This window comes from Macaca nemestrina (assembly GCF_043159975.1).
Source record: "Macaca nemestrina isolate mMacNem1 chromosome 6 unlocalized genomic scaffold, mMacNem.hap1 SUPER_6_unloc_1, whole genome shotgun sequence".
NCBI lineage: Eukaryota > Metazoa > Chordata > Mammalia > Primates > Cercopithecidae > Macaca > Macaca nemestrina.
The window spans coordinates 56,057-65,766 of NW_027257564.1; the positions used below are offsets into that span (position 1 = coordinate 56,057).

Here is a 9,710-nt window from a genome sequence, read left to right on the forward strand (position 1 = left end):
ATGTGGCTTGTTGAAGAAATGTAGGTCTTTTTTCTTTTCTAAGTCTCACTAGAATGGGGTGAAGGACTCTGCCGATTCTAGGATGAAAAATTGGGATATTAGACACCCTCAGATATTTATCCCAAGTCTTCATTTAGGGCTTTTAATTAGTTTGTTCAATCATCACAATCTCAAATGCTAAGCAGGGCATTTGAATCTCTCCACAGTCCAAATCAGCACCGTCTTTTAAAGTTGAGTTTCTCATTATTCTCAGCTGATATACCTTATTTATCCCACACCCACCCAATAACATGTCATGCTCACTGTTATCTTGAGACAACACTTGAATTTTACTCAACCTGGAGTGCTCTTCACATGTCTTGTCCAGATCCAGTTTGGACTCATTCTTCAGCCCTGCATCAGTCAATGGGAGCTAGGTTAAACTGTGGTGACAGACAACCTCCAAATTTCAGTGGCTCAAAAATCTTCTTCCTCATTTATATACATCTCATCATGGGTCAGGTGAGAGGTAGCTCTGTGCTGTATCATCCTAACACAGGAATCCAGACGGAAGAAGGGACCATCAATAAGATCCCCATTGCCACAGAAAAGAGAGAAAAGCATGTGGAGTAGAATTCTGTTTCTTGGAAATTTCTCCTGAAAAAGTCACATGTTATTTTCTTCTCACCTCCATTGGCAAAGAAAAAAAAAAAAAAAAAAAACACAGTCATGTGGCCATGTGAAAATTTAAGTAGGTGGGATGGAACAGTCAGAATGCATTCATAAAAAGTGAACTAAAAATATTTAGAGAACAGCACCAATGACTATCATGAATGCCAACATGCATCCCAAAAAACCCAGTGCTGTCACTCTCTAAACCTTTTATGTCTTGCAAAGTATTAGAACTTATCTGAAGCCATGCCACTCAGAGGGACTACAAAATATATAACGACATTTCCTTTAGGATGTCCTTAGAGAATTCAAGGAAAAGAAGTTAAATAATTTAAAAGTGCATTTGGGTACAGCTATTTACCACTAGAGGGTAAGACTAGAGATAGATCGTAAACATAATAACAGGGATTATGCTCAGAGTCAGGGCCAGAAGTATGGTTTGAGGTGGGGTCATGGTCAGGGTCAAGATCAAAGTTAGGGTCAAAGTAAGGATCAGAATTAGGGACCAGGGTAGGGATCAGGGTTTAGGTTCAGGGTCAAAGTCTTGGACAGGGTTAGGGTTAGGATTAGAACCAGAGCTTTGTTCTCCTTGGGACCCACCCGAGAGTGGGTCACCATGGCTTTGGAGCACCTAGTAGCGTGTCCACTTTGAAGACCAGAGTTTCGTTGTCCTTAAGACTGACCTAGGGAGATGTGGCTGCAGGCCATTGAGGAAGGTGAGGCAAAAGCTTCCTGTCTGCTCCCCATGTGCTGAGGAGGGAGCTCTGCTATGGGCTTTACTTTCACATGTTACATTCTACAAGTCTTGTTTTAGAAAAGCCTCCCTGCCTTGAGGCTTTGGCTGCTGGTCGCTGCTCATCATCACAGCGTGCCATAACATATGGTAAGATTTAGGTTTGTTTCTGGGGAGAGATCTTGGTACAGAGAAAGGAGCAATGCTTAGATCCACCATCAGGACAGTTGGGATGAAAGCTGGGGATGGGCAGAGGCTGGAGGAAACATGTGCACCCCGCTGTAAACACTTTTATTCATGTTTTAATTACTAATTTTTCTTACAGTGTTAAAGTAGTAAAAAATAGTATTGAAAAATTGAAAAGTAGCCATATTAAAACTTGCAACATTATTTAAGTTTAAATTATTATTTGTACCTCATCAACATTTTTTATTTTGTTGAGAAAGTCTAAGGTTAATTGGCAGCATATTTGTAATAGTAGATAGAACAATGTCTGTTTTATAAACATTGACCTCCTACATTACATGTGTGAACCCTGAAAATCTGAGACAGCTCTCAGATTTTTTAGAAAGTGTATTTTGCCAAGCTTGAGGATGCATGCCTGTGATGTATCCTCAGGAGGTCCTGACAACACGGGCCCAAGGTGGCAGGGGCTCAGCTTGGTTGTATACATTTTAGGGAGACATGAGACATCAATCAATATGTGTAAGATGTACATTGGTTCAGTCCAGAAAATTGAGAAGGCCAGACAGGGGGCTTCCAGATCATAGGTAGGTAAGAGACAAATGGTTTCATCCTTTTGCGTTGCTGATTACTCTCTTCAAATGAGGCAATCAGATATGCATTTCTCTCGGTGAGCAGATGGGTGAGTTTGGATAGAATGTGAGGCAGATTTGCCCTCAGCAGTTCCCAGCTTGACTTTTCCCTTTAGTTTAGTGATTTTGGGTCCCCAAGATTGATTTTCCTTTCACAAGGTCTAACATGGTTTCCTATGAGCATTAATTATTCATTGTGTATTTTATTACACAAATAAGGCACAGATTAAAAAAAATAATCAACTTTGTGGCTAGCTATATAGACATAATTACACAGAAGCTCAACTAAATTTGCAAACATTCCAGAGTTTGGGTTTCCAATAATTCTTTGTGATTCTTTAAAAGGTAAAAGTATTTTTTTCCCATAAAACATAGCAACATCTAAAATCACCTGTAGGATGTCCTGCCATTTTTGTTTCTCTAGTTTCCTCATTTTCTGCAAAGCCTTACTGAGGAAATTGACTTTGAATATCCTTTTACACTCTTGTGTTTTAGAAAGCATTGTGGTAAAACATTGAATCATCATGGTCATAAGTTCTCTTCACGTACTTTCTTTCTTTGAATATTTTTTCCCAGTGGCTAATATTTGATTCTGTTGTATTATGGCTAAAAGGTAGCCATGGACACGAAATAAAGACAAGAATTCTTTGGAATAAGTGATCCCATCACAATGAATCAATTTTCCATTGGAACATATTTTTACAAAGTCACTGTTTTGAAAATATTTAGCCATGAATTGAAACAGAGTCTGTAAGGTTATTTTTTTTTTCCTGGTCTAAGGCGAACAGCATTTTAGAGAATGAACCCAGGACACAACTACAGCACAAGAAAAAAATATGATAATTAAGTTTACACATATGTGTGACTACTCTAACAGAAAACATGTAAAGGGCATTTGTTTTGATTTATATATCAATCTGCACTGTTAATTTTTTTGTGTCATAAATGCTCTTATTTAAAAAAACAGTACTAGTTAACAGTGTCAATTACTAGTAATTCGTGGTATAAATAATTAAACAAGGAAGTGTTCAAAAAATATAACTGTTTTCAATAAAGTTTTATTTTACATCTTTTTTTTACTTACTCAGAAATTGCCCCCCCCAAAAATGCAGAGATTTCCCATGTAGCTACAACCTAGTTTCATCTCTTATTAACATCTTCTATCAGCGTGTCTCACATGGCTTATTAATATCTTACATAATTTGTCATACTTAATGAACTAATACTGATAGACTATTATTAACTAAAGTTCATATTTCATTTGGATGCCCTTGGTTCTGTCTTACTCTGACCCAGGATCCCATCCAGGATCCCGCATGACATGTAGTCATCACGTCCCTGTGGGCTCTTCCTGGCTGTGGCAGTGTGTCAGGCTTTCCATGTCATGATGACCTTGATAGTACTGAGGAGGATTGGTCAAGAATTTTGCAGAATGTCCCCCATTGTCACTGCATATTCTCAAGGTGAACTGTCACCTTTGATGTTCACTTGGATCATTTGGAAGAGCTACTGTTTGTCAGGTTTCTCCACTGTGAAGTTATTTTTCCTCCTTGCCCATACTGCATGTGTTCTTTTGGAGCAAGTCACTGTGCAGAGCCCACACTTACGGAGTGAGGAGTTGGCTCCACATTATTGATGGCTGAGTGTCTACATCAATTACTTGGAATTCTTTTGCAAAGGAGATTTCTATGCAACTCTGTTTTCTTATTCACCTGTGTATACAAATACAGACACCTAGATAATTACTTTCAGCTTTAATTATTATTCAACACTACAATTCATTCCTGTGTTGGCCATCAGTAGCTGTTTTTATTGGCTATTATTTTTCTTTGATATATTTTAATTTTTTTTAGTACTTACTTTCTGATACTTCAAGATTATCCCGACTCCTATATTTACTGTCCCAGTTCTAGTATCAGACATTTCTTCAAAGAGCCTGATTCCTTTCAGAATGGTAGGAAAACTTACATTTGGCTGCCGAATGAGCACGTTGTTGAATGAGCACTTTTTCCTCATTAGCAATGCTAGGAAGTATATGTGTGTGTCTAACCTACCTATACACACCTAATTATAAAGTTTTCCATGTAGAACTGTGTGTATATTAAACTAAACATAAGTTTTCATTCATGTCTCTACCTCTGATCTACTATCAATGAATCATTCTAGCCTTCTCCCCTTGTAATTTGTAACCTCCCACTTCAACAGTGAGAGACCTGGTTCCTACCATCTGTGACTTATGGAAGTCATTGTTTTATTCCAGATACAGATACTGTGGTTTTACAATTGTTCACAATTGCTTCTGTTGGAAAGAACTTTATAAAATAGAATCCAGTGATGAAGTATAGTTCGTTTGCCTTCAGCATACGGATTCTATTCATTTTCAAAGTGACTTAGGTCAACACCATTTTCCCTACATCTTCATTGAGTTTTTTCCTACATTTGTGTCTTACTCTGTTTCGTGCTTCTGTAACAGAATACCTGAGGCTGGGTAATTTGTAAGTAAAAAAGGTCCTTTTGGCTCAAAATACTGGTGGCTGGAATGTCTGAGATTGGGCAGTTGCATTTGGTGGAGTCTCAGTCTTTTTCACCTCATGGTGGAAAGTGGAAGGGGAGCAAGGGGTGCACCAGATATCACATAGCAAGAACGAAAGCAAGAGGGAAGCCAAGGAACACAGACTTTTCTTAACTACCTACTCTTGCAGGAATTAATCCATTCCTGTGAGAGCAGAACTCACTCATCCCCATGGAGGACATTAATCTATTCATGAGGGATCCGTCCCCATGACCCTAACACCTTCCACTGGGCCCCACCGCCCCACACTGCCACATTGGGGGTCAAATTTCAACACGAGTTTTTGCAGGGACAAACCACATCCAAATCATAGTAATTTGTAGCATAGTTACATTATTTTTCACATGATGTATTCTGTTCTAGGATACTCCACATCCTGAGTAATTTTATTTAATTTGAATAGAGTTTGATTTACCCATTTGGTTGTAAAATTCTGCGTATTTTGACCAATGCATTGTGGTAGATATCCCACTATTAAAGTATCATATGGAATGCTTCAAACCCCCACCCCATGGAGCCAATGGTTTCTCATCTGTGTAGTTTGCCTTCTGCAGTGTCTCATTAAATGAGGTCACACTGTGTGTATTCTCCTCAGACTGTCTTCTTCCACTTAGCAATGTGCATACAAGATTCACTCATGTCTTTGTGTGAGTTGATAGCTTGTTCCTTTCTATGGCTAAATAGTATTCCATTGCATGAATGTACCACAGTTTGGTTATGCATTTTGGGGAGCAAAACTTACCTCTTCTAACTTTGTTCCAGGGTTGGAGACTTTCAAATTAACTGACAATACATACATTAGTAGGAGAGACAATACTTGGCTTCTTATTCCACAAGTATCATTGTGGGACAAAATTCATCAGATGGCAGGATCCAGTTTACAAAGAGGTAAAAATAGCCCCAAAACAAGAAACAAGACTAGAATCTGATAACCCAGAATAGCTATAGCTTTCCTTAAAAAAAAAAATTTAAAAAAAATTTAGGTGAGGGTGAGGATTAGGGTTAGGGTCAGGGTCAGGGGTAGGGGTAGGGGTAGGGTTAGGGGTTAGGGTCAGGGTCAGGGTGAGGGTGAGGGTCAGGGTCAGGTTTTAGGGTTAGGGTGGTTAGGGTTAGGGTTACAGTTAGGGTTGGTTAGGGTTAGGTTTAGGGTTAGGGGTTAGGGTTAGGGGTTAGGCTTAGGGTTTTAGGGTTAGGGTTAGGGTTAGGGGTTAGGGTTAGGGTTAGGGTTAGGGTTGGGACAGGGCGTCATCCTTTAGCTCACCTGAGAAAAATACCTATATGATTGCTTCCTCTGCCCTGTGTAAAATGCAGCTTCACTGAGCCACACTAAGGAGTAAGTCACTATTCTTCTACCCCCACTCACAAGTGAATTGTGTATTCACCGAAAGGCTTATGAAAGACTCAAAACAATGCAATCCTTTGTCTCTTGTCCACCTATAACCTGGAAGCCCCCCACCTTTGTGTTTTCCTGCCTTTTTCAGATGGAACTCTGTCTCCAAAAAACAAACAAACAGACAAACAAAATGTGGTTTTGAGACATTTGTGTGAGTTCTTCTTGTAGGTCAGTTGTCAGACCCTTGCCTGAGACGGCGGTGGGGCCACCAAGGAGATGGTGGCCCTCATGCTGCCCCAGTCTCACTCCTACAGGCTCACCCCCAATCTGGCCCACGATGCAATGCGACTACAGAGAAGTGGAACATACTCACTTTAGGTACTGCTGATACTCGTGCGCATTCTTCCCATGAACAGCATGAACGTTGACCAACTCCAGCGTAATGAGGAACAGGATCAGGCTGAGCACAGGGGACAGTATTCTGATACTAAAAACAGATGAAAGTAAATTCAAACGTGAGGAATGTTGGTATTTTCCACCTTCATCCGGAAAAAGATGTTTCACCTCATCAACATCCTTAAGTCCCAACTTCTCAAAAAATAATTATCCTAATCCTCAGAGCCCAATACCTGTTTCCAGCCCCCAGGCCCGTGGCTGGCGGGAGTGCCCCGTGTAGCCCTTGCTCCCGGCCCATCCTGCACATCCGCATTCCTTGCTCATCAGTCATCATCTGAGACTCTCAGACATCTGACGGTCTACGTCAGGGCTGCCAGGGGCTCTGCACACTCACGGGGCACCAGGCAGGCCCAGTCTGCGCCCAGCAGCCCCCCTGCTACCTGCCCTCTGACATCTAGGGAGGGACTCTTACCAGAGGAAAACAAATGGCCTCAATATGAAAGCAGGCTCAATGCCACCAGATTAAAGAAATCCCAACTAAAGTAAGATCTTATTTTTCCCATGAAACTAGTTGAGACATTTAAAAATATTCTGGTTTTGGAGAGTGGTAATAAGAGAATGACCTTGTCTTATAAACTGCTGGTAAGAGTGTAAATTAAGTAGTACCCTTCTGGAGGGGAATCCAGTGATATCTATTTAAAGCTTTAAAAACACAGATACCACTAAACCCAAAAGTTCTAGAAATGTATCCAAAATGGTCATTTCTTAAGGATGTAGCACATTCTAAAATATACACTGTAAGTGAAGGAACCATAATGCTGTTAATCTGCTATTAAGTTAATCTGCTGTTATATTTTAAATCCAAATCCAGTTAATCTGCTGTTATACTTTAAATCCAAATATTTATTTAGGTAGATAGAACCCACATTTCCATAAGCCAAATTACAAACACTACTTAAAATAGTATGTACTATAACTTTCTATGAAAATCAGCATGGGGAGTCCTCACAGTCCTCAGATAACATCATTTCATTCAACACCGTTTCATCACAACATCAGTGAGAAAGGAAATCGATACACCGTGAGGGCCACGGTCTGTGTGGAGAAGCACGTTCTGCATGGGTTTTCTCCCATCCCCCAGTTTCCTCCCACATCCCAGAGCCGTGCACATTAGGTGAACTGGCGTATCTCCATGGTCCCAGAGTGAGTGTGGGTGTGTAACTGACCCTGCGAAGGAACCACGTCCTGTCCAGGGTGGGTCCTGCCTTGTACCCGGAGCTGCCGGGATAGGCTCCAGCCACTCACAACTCTGAACTGGAATGAACAGGTTGGAAAATGAATGAATGAATGAATGAATACAAATTATAAGAACTTGTAAAGTCTACCATCATCATACAAGTGCTCGACAGTGCGTGTTGGTACAAAAGTGCTCAGTGACCCACACATTTGTTTCTGTTGGTGCTGGAGCTGTGGGTGGGGGGAAGGGGGCGGGCCTGGGGAGGTCTCGCTCTGCAAACATTTACTGCCTCATTTAACCACCACAGGACTGCCTGACTGCCGTCACTCACTGCCTCGCCAAACACTGAGTAGTTCTCACTTGTTTTTATTCATCTTTCTTAAATGTCCATAGAGCTCACATGTGCCTCAATGTTTAACACTGTAAGTGTTTTGGGTCTTTCTTTAGAAGTTTGGCAATATTTCTATGACCAGAAACATGCTGTGGGAACTTAACTTTTGTTTCCACCGTGCAAGGAAAATAAATCTCAGTACTCCAAACTCACTAAGCCAAAGGGAAAAGTCAAGCTGGGAACTGCCTCAGGCAAACCTGCCTCCCATTTTATTCCTAAATAAGGTGGCTACAAGAGAAAAAAGCTACATACAGACCTCCCTCACAGTTTGTCCACAAGGAAATGCCTCGTGGGCCTCAAGATCTCTACCCAGAAAGACTTCTGCTGAATTTCACCCTGGCAAAGCAGTTGCCAGCTGATCTTCCCAGGGGTGGGACAGGGCGTCATCCCTCAGCTCACCTGAGACAAATACCTATATGATTGCTTCCTCTGCCCTGTGTAAAATGCAGCTTCACTGAGCCACACTAAGGTGTAAGTCACTATTCCTCTACCCCCACTCACAAGTCAATTGTGTATTCACCGAAAGGCCTATAAAAAACTCAAAACAATGCAATCCTTTGTCTCTTGTCCACGTATAACCTGGAAGCCCCCCACCTTTGTGTTTTCCTGCCACTCCAGATGGAACCAATGTACACCTTACACCTACTGACTGATGTCTTATGTCTCCTTAAAATGTATAAAAATGTATAAAAGCAAGCTGCACCCCAAGTACCTGGGGCACATGCTGTCAGGATCTCCTGAGGCTGTCACAGCACATCCTTAACCCTGGGAAAGTAAACTTTCTAAAAGGATTGAGACCTGTCTCAGATACGTTGGGTTCATACTATCAGTTGTGAACTCCAAGTATATCAACACCTGTCGATGGGTTCAGTGAGGGGCCTACTGTGTGTGTCTTCAGTGGGGACTGGAACTGCATCTGTGGTGACTTCCTGCCCCACAGTGTCCCTCCAAAACAGGAAAGTGAGCGCGCACCTACTCCACATACGCAGGTAGTTCAGCCGCTGGCGAGACGGCAGCATCCTCTCCACCCACTGCCTGTGTCTCAGCTCCAAGGCAAGACACGTGGTGACACTGCTTGCTGATGCTTTGGAACACAACCAGCACTTCCAGCACAATCCTGGGGCAGAAGAGGGTAGGAAAGGGTATACTGCAGAGCTCACGGAGCAGCTGGGGCCACCTGCAAACAGAGCCAGACTCAGAGCAGGCATTGTGATCCTCACCTGTACCTCACTCTCCTGTACCTGCAAGGCTGCAGCTTTCTGGGAGCCAGGGCTAGCTGCGTATCACTGGTGGGTCTGCAGGGACAATCGTGACATACGGCAAGTGTTAATTAAATACACTGAATTGTGGCAAACAGAATGTGACATTCACAGCCTCATCAGATGTGCCACGCTTTCACAGAGATTGTCAAAACTGATCTCATAATTCCTCTTGGAGTAGTAACAGTGGTATTCTAAGACTACTTTATAAAATCTAAAACATAGAAAATGTCTAAGTTTGCTATGCTAATCTGCAGAATCAATGTTTCAACAGTTGTCAGGATGTCCTGGAACTTACGTCTCAGTAGGAAGATGATCCAAGT

General features: G+C 41.7%; 1 long non-coding RNA gene across 1 annotated transcript; it reads right to left on the reverse strand.

Moving 5' to 3' along the window:
- Positions 1-3,162: 3,162 nt before the first annotated feature.
- On the reverse strand, positions 3,163-9,413 carry LOC139361090 (uncharacterized). The gene is made up of 4 exons (XR_011618647.1): positions 9,349-9,413; positions 9,101-9,245; positions 6,478-6,591; positions 3,163-3,911 (listed from the first exon to the last, which is right to left on the reverse strand). It is a non-coding gene; the product is annotated as an uncharacterized lncRNA (long non-coding RNA).
- Positions 9,414-9,710: the final 297 nt, after the last annotated feature.